Source organism: Eurosta solidaginis, chromosome 2 (genome assembly GCF_040869045.1).
Source record: "Eurosta solidaginis isolate ZX-2024a chromosome 2, ASM4086904v1, whole genome shotgun sequence".
NCBI classification, from domain to species: Eukaryota; Metazoa; Arthropoda; class Insecta; order Diptera; family Tephritidae; genus Eurosta; species Eurosta solidaginis.
The window spans coordinates 43,380,192-43,406,546 of NC_090320.1; the positions used below are offsets into that span (position 1 = coordinate 43,380,192).

Here is a 26,355-nt window from a genome sequence, read left to right on the forward strand (position 1 = left end):
CCACCCACGGGTCGACCCACGGTGCCTCGCCTGGTGCAACTCCGCCTCCCTTAAGCACCTTCTACTAGTGTGAAAGTAGGGAGGCGGGGGTGTCCAGCGGTGAAACCAGCACTAACGAGTCCTCACAGTCTCTTCCCCAGGTGACCGACCCCGCGGACTACCGATCCTGCCGAAGGCTACCGATCAATCCCATCCAGCCGACACCGTCAACCGAGCCGCCGCTGTCCAGGCAAACACCATCGCCAGCCTACTTCCCCCCTTTCCCCGGCCCTGGTACGCGCTCCGTAGCCCACCGCCGCTGCCGTCGCATCGTCGCCCCTCTGGTGCCGCCGCTGCTTCCATCCCGAAGGTGCTACGCCGACCGTTGGCCGTCCGCCATACTACCGCCGTGCCCCTCCCGCCTTGCTGGTGCCGCCGCTGTCACACTAACCGTCGGTCGTTCGCCATCCTACCGCCGTTAAGCCGCTGCATCCGTCACGCCGCAGCTACGACGACCGTTGGCCGTCTGTCATCCTACCGCCGTTAAGCCACTGCATCCGTCCCGCCGCTGTTACGACGACCGTTGGTCGTTCGCCGTTCTACCGCCGTTAAACGGCTGCATCCGTCACGCCACTGCTACGACGACCGTTGGCCGTCTGCCACCCTACCGCCGTTAAGCCGAGGCATCCGTCCCGCCGCTGCTACACTAGCCACTGGCCGCTTGCCATCCTACCGCCGTTAAGCCGCTGCTTCTATCCCGCCGCTGCTTCCGTACTGCCGTACGAGTCCGCCTGTCACCCAACCGTTCAACCGCCCTACCGAACCTCCTCTACTCCAACGACCGTTAGCCGCCGCTCCGCCCCTCGCCATCTTGCGACGGAAAGCTGCTGCCCGCCTAATATCTCCAGCCGTGTGTGCGTGTGTTCGTAACACATAAATATCGTGTATTCATTCAGTAGGGGTTTGTGGGACCTTTACTCGACTCTGGATTGACTGAGCGTTACCCCAGCCTTAGACAAAACCCACCTCATAGGTTTGTATGAGAAAACTGCATAAGAAGTAAGCAGAAGTTCAATCCAGATGGCAAAATGATTAATAAAACCAAAATATCGTCGAGAGTAATCGAAGGACTCCGATGGATAGTAAAACAGTTGGCGACGAATTAATTGTCGATTCCATCGTTGCTTTTTAGAGACATTGTCAGATATGAACAGGGTCATCAGTACGTTCAGTAAGTTAATATTCCAACCAAGAACTTTGAGTACAAACTTTTCTACCTATGCCTGAATGTGCCAAATTCTGGATACGAAGAACGCTCCACAAAACGGCTCAAAACCGAGAAAAAGATGCCTATAAATATCAAAAATGCTACACAATGAAAGATATGTCGCACACCTTGATCAATAGGGAGCTATTTCAAAAGTCTTAATTTTCCACGGTATGAGTACCTCCCGGGCTTCAGAGTTCAACACCTACCGAACTGTAAGCTCCATTTATCAGACCCTCTACGAATCAGCAGTGTGCTATATGGTGACAGCACTCTCTTCGACAGCCATGACCTCACATCAGTAAACGAACCGACATCCTTAGCTATCGATCTATTCACATCAGGAGGATTTGGGAGGAAACTTATCAGTTTAAAACACAAAGTGCTGATTGAGTAATTACAACGAACACGAAATACGAAAATAGCAGTGGCAATTTCTATCAAATTTCGACCGTTAAATTATTCTTATTTTATATCTGTAAATTTACGAAAAGAAGACCATGCATTTTTTTTACTGAAACTATGCAAAGCAGTCTCATAAACGTTTTCGAAAATTTTCGCAAGTACTCCGGCCTAGAAGATTCAATGTGTTCATATTAAATCGCTCCCGAAATGGACGGGCTAGCACCTTAATGGTGCTTGTTACCGGAATTTACCGGGTCTATATCCAACAGCGGACCATCAACATCGATAACGCTCCCCAAAACCTTCGGGGAGTGTCTTTATCGTTAATACAACAACAACAGGTTAAAGAACCATCAAATTTGATAAACCGTCTAAATCAGTAGGCCCGTAGGGGCTTTCCATGTCGATGCTTTAAAAACTTTGGCTATTAGGAATTTAACTACCTGACGCCCGTCTTCCACCTGTCTCTGTCTACTTTCGTAATTCCCTCAAAAATTGGAAATGCGACGCTGGTAACGCTACCGCCGCTAATGTACGAACCTTATATAGTACGATATCTCTCCTATCGCCGGTAGCCAAGACGCTTGAAGCCGTCCTGCACCCTTTTTTCACTACACGCCTGCGACTTGCCAATCATCAACGTGGCTCTCGAAAACTACATAGCACCGCACCCGTGCTAAATGCCATCAACATACAAATAAAATGCGGACAGTTTGTTCAGTCCAGATATAGAACCGTACTGGTAGAGCTTCGAAAGCCTTTGAAACTGTCAATCACAGCACCTTATTGTAAAAACTTCGATGGGTCTTCGGGTCCTTTCTTTCTAGTCTCAGAAGATAGACCGCAAATTTTGTGTGTGATCGGCAGGTATCGGTCCAGTTCAGGAATGTAAAATCAAATCTAGAAGAATTTAAAACGGGGTACCGCAGGGTCTTATCCCCACATTTTTACATATCGAAGCTTCCTACCCCACCAAGAGGAGTTACAATTGAAACCTATGACACCTCGCGAAATTTGCCACTGTCAGCGACCACATCTTCCCCGGACTTACTTAATTAGAATTGGTCGATAAATAGAGTAATTTAAGTTGCTATTAAATTGAATTGTTAACTCCTTTGTATTCGATTTTCCTTGAGGAAGGTTTAGGCGTACAAATTCATTGCATTTGTACACATTCATTTAATCACTTCAGCTTCAGAGTAAAATCAATTAATTTCATGAGAAACATTCAAATAATTTCTTACTTATGTTTTTTGTTTTTTTTTTATTGCTTATTTGCGGGAAAATGCATATTTCTGTATAGTAATGTATGTAGCTGCACATATGTACTTTAAGTATATTAAATGGCGCATATGTGGAACAGCTGCTTTTGACGCCTGGAGGCAGTAGTCATTTGCTCCTTTTGATTTACGTTGTACCCCGAAGGCAAGTACATATATGCGCATAGTGCATACAAATGAATATAAGCTTTGTATCATCCGATTGTATGTATCGCATATACAAATATGTATGTATATAGGTTTATACGGTTAAGGCACTATAAATTCTGGTACGTAATAATTTCTGAGAAATCGCACAGCGGGGATGCATTTTCACACCAAAGACGTGCTACGCCTGAGTAGTTCGTCGTCGAGTTGGTTAAAGAGATAAGCGAAGGCCTTGAGTACAAAGTACAGTTCTATATATGTATTTGCATACCAGCACACATATACATACCTTTTTACATACTTATGTGCATTGCAATGATTTTGTAGGGCAATATTTAGTGAAGCGTAAAGCGTTGGCTTCTGAAATATGTAAAATATGATGATAGTTTGGATCTTATGTACGCAAATTTGTACGTAGTATGTATTGTGAAGGCAGAAGTTTTGTATTGTTTCTGTTGTTGTTATTGTGGCACACTATTGTAAATTGTTGTTGTAAAGTGCATGATAACATTTTTGCCACATTCGTTCGCTGTTTCAACCACACACAATGATGAGAATGCGCCAATATAACAGTACTCCTGCAGCAGTACTCGAGTGTATATTTCGCATTTATTTTTATTGTTATGCCAGTAATGACAATGACAGCAGCAAAATTGCATAGTTCACTCACTACATAACTATTACATACATTGGTATGCAAGTACCAAGTACAGTGGCTCTCAAGTTTAAATCTAACATTGTTGAGGTAATTTTCTCTGTAATTTATTTGTTACATAAACAATTTTTTGGGCAGAACTTTTTCAATAAAAATTTCACGAAGATTGTTCCAATATTTTGTTTGAAAAACATAATCTAGGCTGTCTTCGCGATTTTCGTAAAATATTATAATCTATGTTTTTTGCCGGCTCAAGATCCAAATTAAAACACAAACGTTTCGTATTTTGTGTTAATATATTTCGGTAACCATCCTCAGGACACTATTAACAACATAAAAAACATCACAATATAAACAATGTACAACATAAAATTTTGTAAACAAAAAATCACATACATGATAAATATCCGATCCGTCTAATGTATCTACTGTTGTCGCTTGCTCTCTAACAAATGCCTGTACAAATGTGCGCTGTGGTCTATGTCCGTTTTATAGTTCAATCGTATGTTTGTAGGTACGTTGATTATGTGAAGCATTTCCAATGTAAAACGTTTCGCGTAGTGTTGTTCTTGTTCAAGTATAGTTGCCTGTCAAAGTTAGGAGAATGCCCGGTACTTTTACAGTGGGACATAAGGGTTGTTTTATGAAAGTTTGTGCTGTGGGACTGTTTGTAGTCAGACTTGTGTTGTGACAGTCTGGTTTTTATCTTTCCTTTTGTTGTATATGCTATTACATGGCTCACCCGTTTTACCGTAACATGGAATTTTGTAAACTATGTTACTTTTTTCGGGTGTTGGAATTCTCTGTTTAGTTCTATTAAATATATTCTTAAAGTATTTATTGGTTTATGAGCTATTCTCACTTTTTCTTTATTATAACAATCAGATCTCGCTACAAGTTCTGACAATTCAGGTACATATGTTAATGATTTGAATATTTTCGCTTTTTCTGAGCTATTTTGATGGGTTTTTGTTGAAGATCGCCTTAATAGAGAATTTATAACCGATTTCGGAAAATCATTGTCTTTTAGTAATGTTCTTATTTCTTCTTTTATCTCTTTGTGGTATATTTCGTCAGATATTTGTAGCATTCGTTGTATACAGGCCATTGCTGTATTCATTATCATTGTTTTGGGGTGCTTTGAATTGAAGCTAATGATTCGTCCAGATGAGGTTGGCTTTTGATACCACTTTAATTTTAATTGATTTTGTCTTCTGATGATTATTGAATCCAGATAAGCTAATCTTCCGTTTCTTCGAGCTCTATCGGGAACTTTATATGCTTGTTAAACGAATTTAGTGCGCTCAGTGTGTTTTGTACTTCGTTTTCGTTTTTTCCATGAATATTTGTTTTGGTATTTTGGTGTATGCCTTTATCGTTGACCATTTATTTCGAATTACATCTAATGCCAGCTTTATTGGTATGCTGGGAAAAAGTGAAACCACATCGAAGGAGACAAGTTTTTCGTAGTCCTTTCTTTAAATTCAATTGTATTTTTAATAATATAGACTGACTTTGAAGTTACATTTTTCAATATGTCGACGATGTATTTGCATAAACTGTAAGATGGGGATTTATCATGTATGTGATTTTATGTTTACAAAATTTGTATGTTGTACATTGTTTTATATTGTGATGTTTTTTAATAGTGTCCTGAGGATGATTACCGAAGAGTAACCGAAATATATTGACAAAAAAGACGAAACGTTTGTGTTTTAATTTGGACCTTGAGCCGGTGAAAAACATAGATTAAGAACATAAAGGTCGCTAAATCATCAAGAGCAAATACTATATCTAATACGAAAACTTTAATTTAAAATGTTAATTTTATCACAAAATATTTACATCTGAAAACCAAAGAATTGGAAATTTTCGTTTTTTCTTTCATTAAAAATTTTCAGAAAAAATTTATTATCTGTATAGTTTTCGTAACTTTTTTTAAAGAAAGATTTTATTCCTTTATTAAAAAAATTTAATGTTTTGTATATGCATTTCGTTATTTAAAAAAAAATGTCCATATTGTTAGATTTATTGAGCTAAAAGGCTTCAAAATGAATAAAACTTATTTTTTTGTTTATATTCATTTATAATTTATTTGGTCGATATTTCAACTTCAATCTGAAGTCATCATCAGGACTGGGGACAAAAGAAAACAATAATAATAATTAATTTAATATATACTTAAGTACATATTCAAAACAAAGTCACCACTTACACATATGGATATGTATGATCGACTGATTGGAGGAATCACAGAAAAATAACAAATAAGGTAAAAATGCAAAGAGATTAAAAAATAAACAATTTGGAAAAATCCCGTAAGTATAAACAATTTTCATGAACCGCAAGTATAAACAAAAAATACAATAACAACATACATAAAAATATGACTTAGTTTAACAATTATGTGTGCATGTTCCCCTGTTTGGATTGTTGTGCTGCTATCAAATGACCGCCTTATGATGTTGTTGTTTCAAAACCAAATTCCTGTAGGCTTGTGCACAATTTTCTGTGTCGATTTTAAAGTTCATTCTTTGTTCGTTAGGGGTGTTCAAAATACGTATCATTTCTAAAGTGAATCGTTTATTATAATGTTTTTCATTCTCTAGAATGGCTACGTTTTCAAAGTCAGGGTAGTGTCCTGTGGCCTTGCAATGGGAATTTAAAGCCGTCTTATTGTCCGAAGCATTATTCCTTAATTTTATATTGGACCTATGAGCGGAAATCCTTGTCTTGAGTTTGAGTTTTGTTGTCCCAACATATACTTTGTCGCATACGTAGGACCCGTCACCATTGCACGGGATTCTGTAAACAACATCAGATTTCTCCTGACTTGGAATTTTGTCCTTCGTTTTGTTGAAAATGGTTTTCAACGTGTTATTGTACGTGAACGCCAACTGATACTTTTCTTTGTCGAACATATCGGATCTCCTAATCCTTTCCGATACTCCTGGAATATAAGCCATAGATTTGTATATTTTAGAGTCTTTATCCTTTTCACCGGTTCTTTGGCGCTCGTTGATTGATGATTTAGGATTAACTTGTTGATCAAGTTTATAGAAAATCATTATTTTCCAAAGTTTTCTTGATTGTCCCAATGTTCTTATTGTGAAATATCTTGTCACTAATTGTCAGAACTCTTCTTATATAATTCTTCGCAGCGTTCAAGATAGTTCTGCGTTGGTTTTTGGAATGATAATTTATCTGTCTTCCGTACGCCGTAGGTTTTTTATACCAATCCATGTATAATTTATTATTTTTTCTAATTATAAGTGTGTCGAGGAAAGGAAGTCTATTATCATTTTCTACCTCCTTAGTAAATCGAATTGTTTTATAATATTTGTTGAGCAATTGAAGCATGTTATCTAACTCCTCTGTTTTTGCGATTGCAAATATGTCGTCTACATATTTTGTTAACAGACGTGGCTTGGTTGTTGATTCTTTCTCGAACTTAGTTAACAACTCCTCCAGAACTATATCCGCTATGACTGGGAAGGCTGGTGATCCCATTGGCATACCTGATCGTTGCTGGTAGATTTTGCCATTATACTTAAAATAACGGTTTTCTTTCACACAAAATTTTACTATATTAAGGAATAGCTCTTTTGTTAACAAAGTGTGCTCTTTAATATCACCCCACTTCGAACAGATAATATAAATAGCTGCATCTACGGGAATACTGGGGAACAAGGACACCACGTCGAACGACACTAAACTCTCATCATCGTATATATGTGTAAATTTAATTTTATCTTTAAACTCCGTGGCATCTTTGACGTTGTATTTTGAACATTTTGTAACATTTTTTAGTATACCGACAACATATTTACACAGCTTCTATGAAGGAGAATCAATCGACGAGCATATCGGCCGAAGAGGTATGCCTTCCTTGTGAATTTTTGGCAGTCCATAAATTCTGGGTGGATGTGCATTCCTGGACATGAGAAAATTCTTTTCTTTTTCCTCAATGAAGCCATTGTTGAACATCTTCATTACAAGTTCATTGTTCTTGTCTTGTAATTTGTTAGTCGGATCTCTTTTCAGAACTCTATAGTCTGAAATATTGTTCACTATAGCTTGCATCTTTACCGAAGCCTTTTAGCTCAATAAATCTAACAATTCACAATATTCAAGGCTATTAACTTGTATTAAAAATAAATTTTCACAGAAAAAATTTAAAACTCAGTTTTACACAAAGTATTCAGGCAAAAGGTAAAACGTTCATTAAAACCTAAAAAATTCAAAAATTTCGTTATTTTTTAATTAGGGCCTGTATCGTGTTATACGATCACGTATCGAAAACCTATTTCACTCAAACGGTAAATATGAATCTGTCCAGCTTTTCGTAAAACTGATGGTACATTATGAATCTAATTTAAGTCAAAACTTTTTTAGGAACTCTTTCACTAAAAACTTTTAGAAACAAATGTTAGCTGATTGATTTTCGCTATTTTATTTTTTATGTTTAAATAAATTAAATTTTAAATTTAATTCAAATAAAAAAAACAAGAAAAAAATAAAAACAAATATGTCTGAACGTTTTTGGGCAATAAATTCTTGCATTAAAGTAATTTTTCACTCAAAAATTGAAATGTGAACTTAATCACAAAATATTCATGCAAATAAATTCAAACCCGTTTTTTTTTAACTTAAAAATTAGAAAATTTCGTTACTTTTTTATTCACAACTTTCAGAAACCTCAATGGTTTTCGTATTTTTTTAAGTTTTCTAGAATGAAAATTTTATATCAAATTTTCATGCCTTTTATTAAATTACAAACCAAAAAAAAAAATCTTAATTTCATTATTTTAAATTTACTTTTCACTTAAAATATTAAAGCAAAATTTGACATTCGTAAAAGCTGTATTTTTTATAAGCCTGAATCAAACGAACACCAATGTGACTTTATTTTTGCATTCTAAAAAAATGTTTTATTAAAAATTTATTTCTTTGCATTTTTACAAAAAAAAATATTTAAAAATAAACTAATTGAAATATAAAATAAAAATTGAACTAAAATATTAGAACATTTTTTTAAGAAACAATTAATTTATTCGATCATGCTTTTCTAAAAGTTTATAAACAAATACGCGTTCAAAACTTAAAGAATTAAAAAAAAATTTACATAAAAAATTCGGAGTTTTTCTTAACATTGTTGAAGTAACTTTTGGCTAAGAAATTTCATAAAATAAATTTTTATAGAAACCGTGGGCGAAATTTTCAATTAAAATTTTAAATTAAATAAAAAATTTTGGCAGCAGTTTTCAAATATTGCATAGTTTCTATGGTTAAAAAAATTTTTTTGGAAGTTTTTCAATATAATAAAAATTTATAGTAATTAAAATTTTAGAAATCAATAAGGTTTTATGAAGTTTTTGTTAGTAAAACAATTCTAAAATTTATTTTTGAAAGTCTCGAATTTTTTTTAATTTTGAAAATATTTCTTAGTCTTTCATATACAAAAATGTCAAGTAAAAAGTTAATTCCAAACTCTTTTAACATAATAAAAATTTAAAAATTGTGGCTAATATTTTTAGAAATAAACTACATATACAATAACGTTATTAGAAATTTTTTTAGTAAAACAATTCAAAAACATATATTTGAAAAAATCACGATTGTTTTTTGTTAGATATTTTGAAAAAATTAACTAAATTGTGGGAAAACTACTCTTTGGGTTTTTATAAAAAGATATTTTAAGTAAAAAATGATTTGAAAGTTTTTTTCATGAAAATAAAAAACTAAAAAAAGTAACTGAAATTTTCAGATAATAGTATTGAAGTTTTCGTAATATTTTTTTTTACTAAAACAGTTCAAAATATATTTTTTAATACATATCGATTTTTTTTATTATAAAAAATTTAAAAGTAAATAATTATTTGAAATACTTTTAATAAATATAAACTAAAATTTTAAATTAAAAATATGGAAAAAATTATTTTTAAAAATATTTAAGTATACAACAATCCACTTATTTATAAACAATAAAATAGTTAAAAAAAATTTTTTTAATTGGAAATTTGTATGGAAATGCCTTTTTAAAAAGCTTAAAAAATTTAATAAGGGGTAAAACTTTATCTTATGTTTCTACTAAATATTTATTTTTGAGATTCTCTGCGCGGCCTTTTTTATTTTAGAAATTTTGAAAACATATCAACTAAATTAAAAAAAAGAAAAAAACATTTAGTTTTTTTTATAAAAAATTTTCAAGTGAAAATTTATTCAAAAGTTTTTTATACAAAAAACTTTAAAAATGTGGCTAAAATTTTAGAAATTGACTTTATAATAAAACTTATATGAAACGAAAAATTCCAAAATTTTTTTGTTATAAATTTTGTTTATTTTTTTTGAAAACATATTTTAAACAAAATTGTGAGAACCACTCTTAAGAAAATTTTCGGAATTTTTTGCGCACTATTTTATTTTTTAGAATACAGTTTAAAATGAAAATGTAATAAAACCGCTCTCTCAAATTGATTTTCATTAGTTTTCAACTAAGATAGTGCGATTAATGAATTTTTCGAATCAGATTCTAAAATAAAACGAAAAAATTTTAACTTCCTCCAAGTTCTTAAGATGTTCTTCAAAGTTCTTTCCCAATACCTCATCCATAAGTCTTTCAAAAGTAGCTGGTGTATTACATAGTCCATAAGTCATTCCAAAGTAGCTGGTGCATTACATAGTCCAAAGGGCATTACAGTAAACTGCCAAAGACCATCTCCGACACTGAAGGCTGGTTTCTCCTTGTCTTCCTTCTTCACCTCCACTTGCCAGTAGCTATTTTTCAAGTCCAGAGTGGAAAATCATTTCGCACCAGATAGCGAGTCCAGAGTAACGCCAAATCTTGGCAATGGGTAGCTATCCTTTTTCGTGACTTCGTTCAACTTGCGGTAGTCCTTGCATAAAAAAACTATTTTTATCACTCATATTTGAGTCACTGTATGTGCAGTAAATTTGTTATGTATTTTGAAAGTGTTATAAGCAAATAAATGAAATGCATATACGCCTATTTACAAAATATGTATTTGAAGGTTCATTACACCACAATACCACGACGTTCCGAAATGCAAAACGATATAAGTGGTAGAAAGAGGAAAGTGCGGAGGGAAGGAAGCAAGTGTGAAAGGAATTGGGGAAAAAAGAAGAAGTATAGAATAAAGGACGCACAACGGGTTATCAACTTAACGCTGTTTGTGGTACTACGTTTAGGCGTTGTATTGTGTATTCATACTACTAAACGATATTTCTGCGTACGAGTAATTTTTTTAAGAGACAATGACATTTGATGACAATCATGTTGTATATTCGATGGAAAATCGAGCACAAAAACAGCTTATAATACATAATGATATGTGTATAATATTTACTTAATATAATAATAGGTTTAATGCAAAGAATGAAAATGCTTGCTGCAAGTGCATTCAAGAGTTTATTGTCGCGCCGTATGGCTTATTGATAAAAATTAAAGTGGTAGGGTACGCTATTACGAGTATCTTTTTGATTTGCACAGTTGAAAAACTCCGGCCATACTTCTGTGTTTAAATTGTTTAACTGGCTTACGTCCATTTTCAGTGAGGAAGCAAACCTGGACGGTAATTCGGAAGAGATTAATATTTTAGAAGCGACGCGTTGGTTTTCAAATACTGAGACAATATCGGGTTCTTATATAAATCTAAAATGGATTATGATTTTTTATTTATTTTTCATTAAAGTCTTCTTCGAGCTTATAGTGGCAAAACCAAACCGACAGGACGTTCGTTACTCGTCTAATTTCGCAGAAACTCCATCTATCACCCTTATCGCGAGTTTATTTTCACCCGAAAATATTCACAGTTTTTGTTCACCCTATCGCAGAGGGTGGCGAAACAATTTTTCGTGTTCGAAAAAGATTTCGCCTTATTGGCAACTCTTTGTTCGGCGAAATGAACAGCGGGGAAACCCAAATTTGTTCACTTATATTTTACAGGCGAACGAGAGGAAAACAAGATGTAAGTATTTTTTTGTTTTGAAATCTGATACTTTTATTATTAGAAATAAATCAATAAATAATGCACAATTGGAAGATGAGTGGAAAAAAGTGAAATTCCTGTATTGCTAAGTATGTAAATTCAATTTTTTTTGTGACAACGTTTCAGTCGGCCAAGTTATCCATTGTGGACAAAGCAACGGTTCCAAAATGTTGAGCACCTCACTGAAACAAGATTGGCTAAGACCCACTTCATGGTCCTTTCCAATGCCTTTTCCCTATGCGAAAAAACGAAGACATGTACTCAACTTTACAATTGGTGGAACTCCAACTGTTTGCTTCAATGGTGGCAAGGAGTTGTTAAGAATCTAGCAAATATTAGAATGCCGGCTTGTTTAGCCTGTAATATTGGCCAAAGCTAATTGAAAAAGTGCTAAAAATAGTAATTACAGCAGTTTCTTAATTTTACGAACACCATCGTTGCAGGGTTTGTTCGTAAAATCGATTTTTTCGTTAAATCGAGTACCATAACATTTTTCATATTGTGACGAATATTAGCAACACTAAGGGATATTATCATCTCTAAGCCAATACTAAGCAGTGACTTGTATGCACATCAACAAATCAATCATTATGTCTACACATATGTCCATACAAGCAGCGAAGAGCAACGCACAAACACATGCATATATCTGAGATACTCCCAAAAGTAGGCAATCATCTGTGGAAGTATCACTCACATATACACGCGCATGGACTATACGAGAAGCTATAATAATCGTGCATCTGTATATAGCTGAGAAATTTAATGCTGGTAAACGAGTAGTAAATTCTAGAAATAGAAACACCTAGAAGTATGCGAACGTGACATTACAGAGTATAAAAGGAGATAGAGCTGAGTAAGCAATAATCAGTTTGATTTAAGAACGCTATCAGTTGCGAAGTATATGTGTTTTTGTGAAGTATTTTCAAAGTAGTCTAATAAATTGGCGGCCACCATGGTGTGATGGTAGCGTGCTCTGCCTACCACACCGTATGCGATGGGTTCACACCCCGGGCAAAGCGACATCAAAATTTTAGAAATAAGGTTTTTCAATTAGAAGAAATTTTTCTAAGCGGCAGTGTTTGGCAAGCGCTCCGGGTGTATTTCTGCCATGAAAAGCTCTCAATGAAAACTCATCTGCCTTGCAGATGCCGTTCGGAGTCGGCATAAAACATGTAGGTCCCGTCCTGCCAATTTGTAGGGAAAATCAAGAGGAGCACGACGCAAATTGGAAGAGAAGCTCGGCCTTAGATCTCTTCGGAGGATACCGCGCCTTACATTTATTTATTTTATTTTTTTTAATAAAGACCATTTTGCATTATTAAATATTGGAGTTATTTATTCAACAGTTTAGCGATACGAACGTTAGTAGAAGGTTGGAAATAAGCGGAATTTCCCTGAATTCGTTACAATATATTTTTCATTAAAATAGCTAAAATAATCAGAGAAAGTAAACGTGTTTTTTAAAACTTGTTTTACTAAATAGACAAATACAAAAAAAAGAAAAAAAAAAGAAAAAATTCATTTCAGAATGGTTATCACCATATAACATACATACATATGTACATTGTACATACATATTGCATATTTTAGCTTAGGTGTTTGCTCTGAAAAGTTGTTCGAACAATAGCATGTACTTTTAATTCAGTAAGATAGTATTTAATGTTTAAAATATTTATGTAAAAAATTGATTAATCATTGCTTGAGGAAACTGTTTACTGCAGCTTTTTGAAGCTCCGCCAAAACAACCAAATTTGAAGCCCCAACATTGTTTGCTTGGCGGTTTTTAGTTATTATTTTTGTTTTCCTTTTGATTTCTTTTATGTGCAGCTTTGTTTACCTCTTTTTTATGATACAAAGCACTAAATTTGTTATTTGAAATGGTATATTAACTTTGGTCCGATGTTTGTAACGTTGAGAAATATAGAAGATAGACTCACCATTAAGTATACCGAATTGATCAGGGCGACGAACTGAGTTGATATAGCCATGTCCGTCTGTCCGTCCGTCTGTCTGTTTGAACGCAAACTAGTCCCTCAAATTTTGAGATATCTCAATGAAACTTGGCACAAGGATGTATTTTTGTATTATATTAGACATTTGTCGCATCCGGTAGGATCGGACCACTATAACATATATCTCCCATACAACCGATCGTTCAAATAAGACTATTTTGGTCATTTCTGCCGCAATTTAGAAAGTATAAACGTGAAACTCGGTGATATATATTCTAATATATCATAGAAGATATCCTGAAAAAATCACTTTCATCGGAGCTATATATAGCATATATCCCATACAACCGATCGTTCAGATAGAAAGATTTTGTCAATTTCTCCGTTAATTTGCAATATAAAAACGTTAAACTCGGTGATATTTATTCTAATATATCATAGAAGATTTTATGAAAAAATCATTTCGATCGGACTATATATAGCATATATCCCATACAACCGATCGTTCAGATAGAAAGATTTTTGGCAATTTCTCCGTTAATTTCCAATATAAAAACGTTAAACTTGGTGATATTTATTCTAATATATCACAGAATATTTCATGAAAAAATCATTTCGATCGGAGCTATATATAATACATATCTCATACAACCGATCGTTCAGATAGAAAGATTTTTAGCCATTTCTCCCTTAATTTCCAATATAAAAACGTTAAACTTGGTGATATTTATTCTAATATATCATAGATTTCATGAAAAAATCATTTCGATCGGAGCTATATATAATATATATCTCATACAACCGATCGTTCAGATAGAAAGATTTTTAGCAATTTCTCCCTTAATTTCCAATATAAAAACGTTAAATTTGGTGATATTTATTCTAATATATCATAGAAGATTTCCTGAAAAAATCACTTTGATCGGAGCTATATGTAGATAGTATATACCTATCCCATACAACCGATCGTTCAGATAGAAAGATTTTAGGCAATTTCTCCGGTAATTTCCAATATAAAAACGTTAAACTTGGTGATATTTATTCTAATATATCATAGAAGATTTCCTGTAAAAATCATTTCGATCGGAGCTATATATAATATATATCCCATACAACCGATCGTTCAGATAAGGGGTTTTTGCCATTTTTTATTTTATATTTATCTTAAAAATCGTTTAGGTACTATTTTTGTTCTATTTTAAGGCAATATATGCTTGGTTACAAGATTTACACAATTGCAAGTAAATTATTTGTTCACTGCTAATTCACAATAGAGCATCAGCTCTTTCGAAGTGAACTTTTGTTCGCCCGAAATTGCCCATAGGCGGAAAAAGTTCACCCGAACAAAAGAAGTGAAGGCGAACACTTTTCCGCGTGAACTTCGTGATAAGGGTGTATATTTTTTATCGCTTAATCAATATCTATACTCCTAAAAGCATGCAATATTTGCTGCTACTGATGTGCATATGTAGGTACACTTAATCGAACGCCGCTACCCGAAAACCCACATGATGAAATTGTTAGTTCAAATCACTTTTTTTAAAACCACTGTGTAAAGTTTTTTGCTGTTTTCTTCAATATCATTATGAAACTTTAGTAGGGCCGTACGTGCATATTTGCGTACTTTTAGGCGTTTTCAATTATGTTTTAAAGATTCACGTCTGGTTTTTACAAATAAAGTGATTAAAATTGTTGTTTCGTAAAGTCTCTACTGAAGAGGTTACATCAGTTTTTGTCTCCTTAACAATAAGACCAAAACAAGTGTGTTGGCCTGGTCCAAGACTAATTACTTTGTAAGATAAAACCAAGATTAGGTGTATTAGTCTTGACAGCTGTGAAAACTTTTTGCCATTTCCTTTTCTGTAGTCAATATCTCATCAGACACTGAAGTGAGATATTGGTTAGAAAATTATTCGAGAATCATTGGGGAACCGTCGAGGTCTCAAACAAAATGGGACATAATTCGTTGATTGTATTGCGATTTGAATTTTTCCTTGGTTTCTAATCATTATCGAGTCCGCTGTCAGTGTAGTTTTCTAACATCCTAACCGACTCGATTTTGGAGATTATAAAACGAATTTGGTAGAAAGTTCACTCCGGTAGAATATGCAAATTTAAAGGGTAATGCCGGAGCCAAGAAGTGTGTCTTTTATATAACAAAAAAAATATCTAAATAAAAATAATGTAATTGAATGTAAAAAAAAGTCGAACCTGGAATATATAAAAAAAATATACGTATATAAATGTAAAACATAAATAACAAATTATAGAAATGTGAAAAATATTGAAATGAAAAATATAAACAACTAAGAAAAAAAGGAAAAAATAAATAGTTTTTTAAGTAAAAATAAAATTGAAATAATAAAAAGTATGAAGCGTTATCAAAATAGTTAATAAATGTGTAAAAAAGAAAAACAAAATACACATAAGCGTGAAAAAGTAAAAAATAAAATAGATATATATACATTAGGGTGTCCCTTATTTTCCAAAGTGTTCCGATTCTCGATCTCACCCCCTAGAAATATGCGATTAGCCTCAAAACTAGAATATACAAAGTTTTAGGTCAATCGAAAGAGGGTTAGAGGTGGCGCAAAGAGCTTGAAGTCCTGAAAAGTTACGAATTTTTACAATTTCTTAAATTTGGTCAACCCTACTTCATTTGTTATGGGCGAAACGTAATTTATCGTGTTATTAGTAAGTTCTAGAGATATTTGCCTTTCAAATAAATCAAAAACAACAAAAATTGGTCAAATAATAATAATAAAGTTATAAAATAAATTATGCCTTAAACACGGCGTCATTACTTCAAGAATGTGTATATAATGAGTATATGTAAATGAGTTTTTTTCAAATTTCTTTATTATAAATTTTTTTGAAAATACGTTTTTAAAACATATACATACACATATCTTGTGAAACTTTAGATGACACGTATATAATATGATATTATTTTCTAGATCTAATTAAGGATGATTTAGTATGTGATTAAATTTCTTTTTTTGTAATCAGTTACAACTTGTAAAAAACATTGTTTTTCTTGTTCGTCATTTGTAAGTATTCTATTATATTCTTCCATAGGCTTTACTCCCCGTTCTGCTGTGTCGTTAACTACTTTTATATTTATAACTTTTTTATAGGTTCCTGTATCCCCCCCGTATAGTGGATCTACCTCCAGAAATTGAGATGATATCCCAAACCGACCAAAAAAATCAATTGTGTTTCCTGTTACAAAATCGTGTAGTTCTTTTTCTATGAATTTATTGATTTCACTGGGCCTTAAGTGTAACCTCTTTAAATTTTCTGTTTCCTTGTCGCAGTTGTCCTATGCTTTTGATTTTTTTCCACAATCTTTTTCTTGATGGTACAAGAGACGTCATCATCGAACAATGCCAATGCAATACATTCTTCAGATAGGTAACATAGGTGGTTACAAAACTTTTTTATTGCAATGTCAGATATTTTTTATTAACATTTCTGTATTTATAAATTTCTTTAATAAAAGATAAGTCTTTAAGAGGTGCTATATGAGGATTGGTACAGTAAAACCAAAGCTTAACATATAATTGTATAATACACGCGCATGTACTTGCTATCGAATTCTCTTTATACTCCATTTAGTTTAAACTGTTCACGAAATCAATCGATTTTTAAGCAATACAATGCCTTAGACATCCACCGAGCATGATGAGTGGGCTTTGGTACACGAAACTTTATGCCATCACTTGCTCCTAGACATATAGACGTTAATTCCAATAATTCCCTATAGTCATCTCTTACTATTTCCTTTTTCAACTCTTCCTTAGAGGGTTTTTTAAACTAGTATCTTTGCTATCGCTTAAAAGTAATTTCAATTCGTTATTTTGTAGCAAATCTCTAAAACTTCTTGAAATCGCCGAAATAACTGAACGTCCTTACTAGTATTTACTGGAAAATAACTCTCAGCAGAACTTCATAAATATGATGACGACAAGGTAGATACAAAAGTTTTCGCTGAATTTTTTTTTTCTAATAACGTTGCAGCTCCTTTTATAACGCCTGTGTTAACCGATGTCATATCAAAAATAACAACAGGCCACAATATCATCCTTCAGATCCCATTCAAATAACAGTTCATACAACGTATCAGCTATTTCCGAGTCTGTTGCAGTATATAATTTTTGAGCTCCTATTAACTCTTCGCCATTCCTGTAAGTAACAACATTTGGAAGTCGTTTCACCTTTTCACGACCTGTTATTTCTGGAAGTGGTTTTCCATCCCAATGCAAAGTGCCGCAATTTATCTATTTAAAAAAACCTACTATTCAAAATTTGTTCATTCAAGAGCAGTATAGTTTTAATGAGAAAACGTCAAAGAAATTTTTTGTAGTTGTTTGCAATTTTAAAATATATATTTTCATTTCTTTATACTTTTTATAAATTTCTTTCGACATGCTTGTTGCAAGAACAAGTTGCAGTGCAGGCTTAAATTTGTTGTGGCATCACGCACTTCGAAAGAAAATTTATAAAAAAATATATGTGTATACTTTTTAAATAAATAAACTTCAAGTTTGGCTTCAAGGATATTTGTATTGGTGTATAAAAAAGTTTATTTGAGGGTTTTTTACCCGAATACCACGATTCACTGATAAACACATTTGCACAGACTTAATTTACTTTTCATATTTGTTTGTCGAAAGCAATATATATTTTGCCCTGTAACTCTGTTATTGATCGACCGATTTTGAAGATTGTGGCCATTTTAGAAAAGCAAGAAAATACAGATCTTATTACGGTGTGGAAAAGCAGTAAATTTTCGTAGGGTTTAGGAATATGGAAGCTTGAAACACGAAATTGTAAAAATACGTAATTTTTCAGGGTTTCAAGCCCTTTGTGCCACCTCTAAATCTTTTTTGATTGGCCTAAAACTTTGTATATATTCGTATTGGACCGATTCGCATGGTTTTAGGGGGTGAGGTCAAAAATCCAAACACTTTTTTTCCTCCAACAACGAAGGGCCACCCTAATATACATACATTAGTGTAAACTGGTAAAAAAAAATATGTACACATATATATATATATTAATTTAAAAAAGGAAAGAAATATAAATACGACTATATAAGATGTAAAAAATAAATAAATAAAAATATATAAAAGTCAAAAACATTATAAAATATACAAAATTATAAAAACATAAAATTAAAAACAAATAAAAAAATGTATAAAAATGTAACAAAATATGTATATACAAATAAAAAAATTATATATAAAAATATAAACAAATTTATAAAAGTGTATTAAAAATGTAAAAACGTTAAATTAAATAGTAAAAAAGGTATTAATAAAAAATATTTAAAAATAATAAAGAAATAAAAGAAAAATTTAATAAAAATAATAAAAATAAATATAATTAAAATGGTTATAAAATATAAAAAAAGCAATTAATAAATTCAATTCCCCTCTTTGGGGTCATGGGTTTTGAATGACTCAAGAAAAGATTTGAAATAATTTCCGGTGCAATGCAATAACGCCCAGGCAGAGGAAATAACGCCCTTAATTTTTTCGAGGAAATAGCGGATAGCGGCTGTGGGCGTTAATTGCCCGGACTTTATCTATAATTTCCACGTGTAAAATTAATCCGCAAATTTCGATAGGATGAGACGAACTAATGAATACACTTCTTTCCTTTAAATTTATTATAGCCATAAAATGAGGGACATTTAAGTCAAAGTGTCAAAAAGCTGTTAATACGAATGCAAAAAATGTTTAAAATATTTTGTTCATCTGTATTTAATTATCGAGATATGCTCATATTGCCTTATACAATTGTTTTTGTTATTGATACTCGAGAAAAATTACAAAGTTTACAAACGGCAATGGATACTAGGACATATTTCTGTACTGCGCCTATAATTATTCCACACAATTAGGCTTTAAAAACATATAGAATAAGTATGTACCTCAATGATGAATAAAGGAATAGCAACAAAAAGGTGATTCCTTTTCTACACCAAAATGTCGCCATTTTCAGGGGCAAACATTTTTAAGATTCTCACTTCGCGTGAAATTGTAGCCACTTAAAATGTTCAGTGCCACCCTGCACTTGAAAACAACAAAAATGTTAACCATTTTTACAAAAAAATGCAGTTCGTGTGGTTGTTCGCTGTCAACTGTGATCGCAAATTGCTTTTGAGTGAGGCATGATGCGACACATACGTACATATATAGCATTCGCTTCAGCTTCGTGTGATTCATCAGCTAATTGACAGGGCTGTTTTCTGCACCGTCAATCGCAGCGAGGGCAAGTAATGTTGCATTTTTGGCCATTATTGTTGAGAAAAGATAATGATGCCCTCTATTGAGGCTAAATTGATTTTACAACAGAACACAACTTTTTGAAGGGTTGGCGTGAAGGCGAGTTTTTCGTGCAGAAAAGAAAACACCATTAGCGACCGATTGCAAAGCGAGCAGCGGGGCATTCATATGGCTAAGTGGTTAAAGCCATCTGCCTTTACACTAGTAGAAAGTATGAATGTTGGAGACTTCGAGTTCAAAACACAGCTCCCGAGAAGCCAGCTGATGAAGAAGTGAAATTCAGAAACTTGTCGCCGTTTGTAAACTTTGTAATTTTTCTCTAATATCAATGTTTTATTTATATTAATCTTTATAATTCTGATGTCCTATCGTCAAAAAATTTCTCCGCGCGCTGAAATGCAACTAATGATTGCAAATACGATTCCAATCATATTACTTACATACCCTTTTGAGATTTTAGAAGATACATATATATACAATATTTTGTTATGTGCATTTTATATACATATATGTATGTGTATATGTATGTATTTCAATAGTTTACAACTAAATGATTGATTTTCCTTTTTTATTTCCAGGTAAGTGACAACTGCAAATAACGGAAAGTGTTTCCACTTTGAAAATCAAATATATCTGTTTGTGAGCTTTGGTAAGTGCACTAGAAATCAATGAAGTGTCATGAAAAACGTGATTTTGTATATCAATACATTTGTATGTGTGTCTGTAACAAACTTTATTGACATTAGTCACACACATTTATTTTTCACCACCTCTCTTCTAACTTTCATTATAAATAAGCTTTCTCATTGCACTTTAAATTGTGCTTTTGCAATCACGAATGCCTCTTTTCGTTGTGTTGCGAACAAACTACCTACTCTAGATATATGTGTATGAATATATTTGCTTTGCATGCATACATTAACCGCAAAGATATTGAATCCTTACTTTACTCATGTAACTATCTGCTGCTTAATTTGTTTGTTTGACCGCCTGCTTTCCTTTTTTGTTTTGCTAAACCGGCTTATATCAAGTTAAATCGATTTGTACTCCTACCATTACTGTGCTTGGTGTGGCTGTGTGTGAGCTTGTGAGTATGTGCATACGCGTAGTATGAGGAATATCATTCGTTTAAGCTCGCTGCGAACGGCGCCATTCTGCTATGTGTTGTGTGTGTGTAGCTCCTCGTTGACGCCAATCGCATACTCCTCAAATAAATTTTACGTATGGATGAACATACATTTTTTTAACAATGCTGTGAAGTACAACTGCAAAATAAATTGCGTTGGTTTTTTTATACTCAGCGTGCTTTGCACACAGAGTATATTAACTTTGATTGGATAACGGTTGGTTGTACAGGTATAAAGGAATCGAGATATGTAAATATAGACTTCCATATATCAAAATCATCAGAATCGAAAACAAATTCGATTGAGCCATGTCCGTCCGTCCGTCCGTATGTCCGCTAACACGATAACGAGTAAATATTGAGATATCTTCAACAAATTTGGTACACGAGCTTATCTGGTCCAGAATAGATTGGTATTGAAAATGAGCAAAATCGGATGATAACCACGCCCACTTTTTATATATATAACATTTTGGAAAACACAAAAAACCTGATTATTTAGTAAATAATACACCTAGAATGCTGAAATTTGACATGTGGACTGATATTGAGACTCATGATCAAAATTTGAAAAAAAAAAAAAATTTAAGTGGGTGTGGCATCGCCCACTTGTGATAAAATCAATTTTACGAATATTATTAATCATAAATCAAAAATCGTTAAACCTATCGTAACAAAATTCGGCAGAGAGGTTGCCTTTACTATAAGGAATGCTTTGAAGAAAAATTAACGAAATCGGTTAAGGACCACGCCCACTTTTATATAAAAGATTTTTAAAAGGGTCGTCGACGAATAAAATAAGCTATATCTTTGCAAAAAAGAGCTTTATAACAATGGTATTTCATTTCCCAAGTGGATTTATAACAATAAATAGCAAAAACTTCAAATTTAAAAAAATGGGCGTGGCACTGCCCCTTTTATGACTAAGCAATTTTCTATGTTTCGGGAGCCACAACTCGAAGAAAAATTAACGGATCTTAATAAAATTGGGTACACAAATTTTCCCTATAGCAAGAAATAATTCTAGAAAAAATGGACGAGATCGGTTAAGGACCACGCCCACTTTTATATAAAAGATTTTTAAAAGGGTCGTAGACGAAAATAATAAGCTATATCTTCACGAAAAAGAGCTTTGTATCAATAGAATTTTACTTTCGAAATTGAATTATAATATTAAATTGGAAAACACTTAAATTTGAAAAAAATTGGTGCGGCACCGCCCCTTTTTTGTCTAAGCAATTTTCAATGTTTCGGGAGCCATAACTCGAAGAATAATTTACATATCGTAACAAAATTGGGTACACATATTTTCCTTATAGCAGAAAATATTTCTAGTAAAAATGGACGGGATCCGTTAAAGAGCACGGCAACTTAGATATAAAACAAGTTTAAAAGGGTCGTAGACTAGAAGAATAACCTATAACTTAGCAAAAAATTATTTTGCATCAATGATATTTCACTTATCAAGTTTTATTGTAAGAGGAAATGGGGAGACATATTTTTTTAAACGGGCGGTGCCACGTGTTATGTAGAAAAGTAATTTATCTGAAATGAAATGTGCAATTGAAGCTCACGCTGAGTATATAATGTTCGGTTTCACCGGGAACTTAGCCACCTTTACTTGTTTTAAATAGATATAAATTTAAAAAATAGAAATAAAAACAAAAAATAAAATGTGGATAAAATATATTAATGAAAACAATTTTAATGAAATAAAAGGACCGAAATAAAAAACATGAAATTTTTAATTATATTATTCAAACAAGATAAATGATATGTCAGTTCGTACATATTAAATATGTACTGATTTCTCATAATACATATTCAACCTCGGATATATTGTCAAAAAATAAGTTTAAAAAGTTTGTTTTTTTAAACACAAATAAATATATAAAAAATAAAAGAATGGAAGCAAAAAAAAAATAAATATATAAAGTCTTAAATAAGAGCGAAAATCAAGAAATACAATAAATAAACAACAAAAAAATGAAGATAAAAAGATTAAAAAAAAGTAAATGTAAAGAAAGTTAAAAAAAATTAAAAAAAAATCAATAAATTTGGAAAAATTTATCTAAATTGAAACAACCAAACTTTTAAAAATTTATAACACTGAAAATTTAATTAAAAAAATAATAATAAAAATAAAATAATGAAATAATTAGAAATGATTAAATTTTTTTTAAAGGATCGAATGGAGCTCAAGGCCTAACAATAATTTTTTGTCATTATTATTGCTATGATATATTTTTATTAATTGAAATTTTATTTTAAAATAAAACAATAATAATGACAAAAAAATATTATTAGGCCTTTAGCCTGATTCGAACTCGCGATCTCACAAATCAATAGGCCGATAAAACTTTTGTTTTTTTGTTAAATAATACATAGTCAAATTTACAAAGTAAATTCAAAAACATTATTAAAAATATAAAAAATATATAACAATGAAACATTTAAATTTGAAAATTTTATATATATAAAGTTTACATTTATAAAAAATGTAAAAATATGAAAAAATATTTAAAAATATACAGAAATATAGTAGCTATAAATAACAGAATTTAAAAATTAAGTTTATTGAAAAGACCAGAGTTGAATAAAAACTAAGAACTTAAATAAAAAATAAAAGAACCGAAATAAAAAATTAAAAAAGGATTAAAAATAATAATATATTTTTTTAATTTTGAACGTGTTTTAATGTTCACCTTTTCGAATTTAGTTTTTGATTTTTTTGCGAACCAAAAAATAGTTTTCTACCGTAAATACAAAAAAAAAAAACTGCAAAAGGTTAAAATTTTTTTTCTTTTTTTTTTTTTAATAATTAAATAGATTTTCCCGGAGAATAAGAAAAAATTTCACCTAGGGAATTTTAATAACAAGAAATAAATACGTAAATATACAAATAAACAAAAAAATCCTTTAAACTAAAATCAATTAAATAACTATCTAATTAAGCTGGCTCGAGGTCTGTGTTTTAAAATAAAACACCGTTGATGATTTGAGAAAGAAATAGTCACATTGTTAAGAAATAATGATTTTCCTAAACACACAATAAGAAAGTTAATCAAAAAAGCTAAATTGCCAAATAACACACAAAAACCCGGAAAACCATTAAATTTTAAGTCGCTGGCCTATGTACCTCAATTATCAGAACGTTTGGTTAAATCTGATTGTTACAACAAGGATAACACAAAAATAGCACATAAGCCGTCCAATACTTTAAAACAATTTTTCAATAAAACGAAGTCAACCATACCAAATATGGACAAAAGCAACGTTGTGTATAAAATTCCCTGTAAAGGCAAGGTTGAGGAAGCTTGCAATAGTATTTATGTCGGTACAACTAAGTCCAAACTAAAAACAAGACTATCACAACATAAATCCGATCTAAAACAATGCCATCAACAAAATAACCAGAAAACAGCACTTATGGCACACTGTGCAGCTAGTGGGCACATACCTAACTTTGACGAGACCAAAATACTGCAACAAGAACAACACTACAGTAAACGATTCACTCTTGAAATGTTACACATTATCAACGTACCGACTAACACACGACTCAACTTTAAGAGCGACGTGGACAATTCCGCGCATATATACAAACATTTGCTTAGAGGAAGACAGTACCATACTCCACGTCGCACAGGGCAGACGTGCTAAGAAACGTATGTATGTGCAAATGTAAAATGATAAAATTTTTTGTGATAATTTGTTAATTGTTTATTTACTATTATTTTTGTTTTATTAGTTTTGTAACCCTGATGACGATTGCCGCAGAGCAGTCGAAATATATTGGTTGAGAAAAAAGAAAAAATCATCAACGGTGTTTTATTTTAAAACACAGACCTCGAGCCAGCTTAATAAGATAGTTATTTGAAGAATAAGGTCGCCAACAAATACAATTTAAAATCAATTAAAAAATATTGATTTATTTTATTTGTTTTATGTTTTTCTTAATACTTAAAATTTTTTCCTATCCAATAAGCTTTTCCAAATAATTTACCTTGTAAACTTGATCCCACTTATTGTTATTATTTTGCACAACACTGCATCTTAGCATATACTGAGCCATTCAGCGTCATAATTTCTTCCGGTTTGTCCATTCTTTTTTTTTTTTATTTTATCGCCGCTCTTATGGAAATCAAAATCGGACCTTTGTTGACGTATAAAGCGCGCACCTCCCTTACCAGTAAATTAAAGCTCAGAATGCATGGCACTGACAGTCAGTGAGTCGTATACCCGTGCCTTCGTTATGTTTGTAGTTATTGTAATAGTCAGTAGTTGTCAGTTGGTAATCGCTGTGTTTGAGCTTACATTAGATAGATTCTTACTGTCCAAATAATGGCATTATCCTGACTGACAATCTTTTGGTATAAGCTGCGTTTTTTTTTTTTAAATTTTTTTTTGTTATTGTTTTTTCAGCTGTTGTAAAGGGCTGCCTTTTGACTCGAAGACTACCATATTTACTTACAAACTTATTTTTTCAGTACTACCTTTTTTATTGTATCTTTATCGCACATATGTATGTTTGAATTAGTGTACATAGTTGTCGTATGTATGATTCATCCAAATCCGTCAGTGACACTCAGTCCTTGGGCACTGCTGCTTGGCGTGTGTCCTTTGTTAGTGACTTGCTTCCTACCGGCAATGTGGTAGTAACTTGTAATTTTTTTCTTGCTCTCTCTCTCTATTGGTGCGATTTTGTTGGCTAGCGGCTGGTGCATGCGGTTCTGTTGTTGGCGCCACTTTGAACTTTCTATTTTTTTTATCCTCAGGTATTATTGGCTTGTGTTTGCTGCTCACTTTCAACAGACCATATATTAGATATCTATTTAAACGTTTCCCTTCAGTTTTTATAGTAGTTTCGCACATTTATGGTAGTTAGTTGAGAATCGATAAAGCGAGAAAACCACTGAGCTGTTTTGTTTATATCACGTAATAAGCACCCACGCATCCGTTTTATTGAGTATCTCCTGTTCTCATGTCGAATATATTCAATTGTATTCTTTCTGGTACCGGATAGTATATTTTAAGAACAAGAAGATTACTCAAGCACTCGGTAAGTCTAGAAGATTTCAATATTCCAAGATCAATTCACTATGGAACCATAAGATCTACTGATAGGTCTGGCAGAGCTTGAGTAGTTCTTCTATCCTATCGCTGTTCTTTTATTTTCTGATCTACTATTTTAAGGCCCCAGCACTGAAAGTTTCTTATTGTTAACCATCATGTATTG

The 26,355-nt window shown here is 32.5% G+C and overlaps 1 protein-coding gene across 2 annotated transcripts in view; it reads left to right on the top strand.

Moving 5' to 3' along the window:
- stai (stathmin) overlaps positions 1-26,355 on the top strand; it is a 547,461-nt gene that overhangs the window by 213,538 nt on the left and 307,568 nt on the right. The window contains exon 2 of one of the 2 annotated variants that reach the window (XR_010949438.1): positions 20,569-20,639. The exons of the other annotated variant lie outside the window; for it this stretch is intronic. The gene's annotated coding sequence lies outside the window, so the exon portion shown is untranslated. The remainder of the gene's footprint in view (positions 1-20,568; positions 20,640-26,355) is intronic. 2 annotated transcript variants of the gene reach the window in all.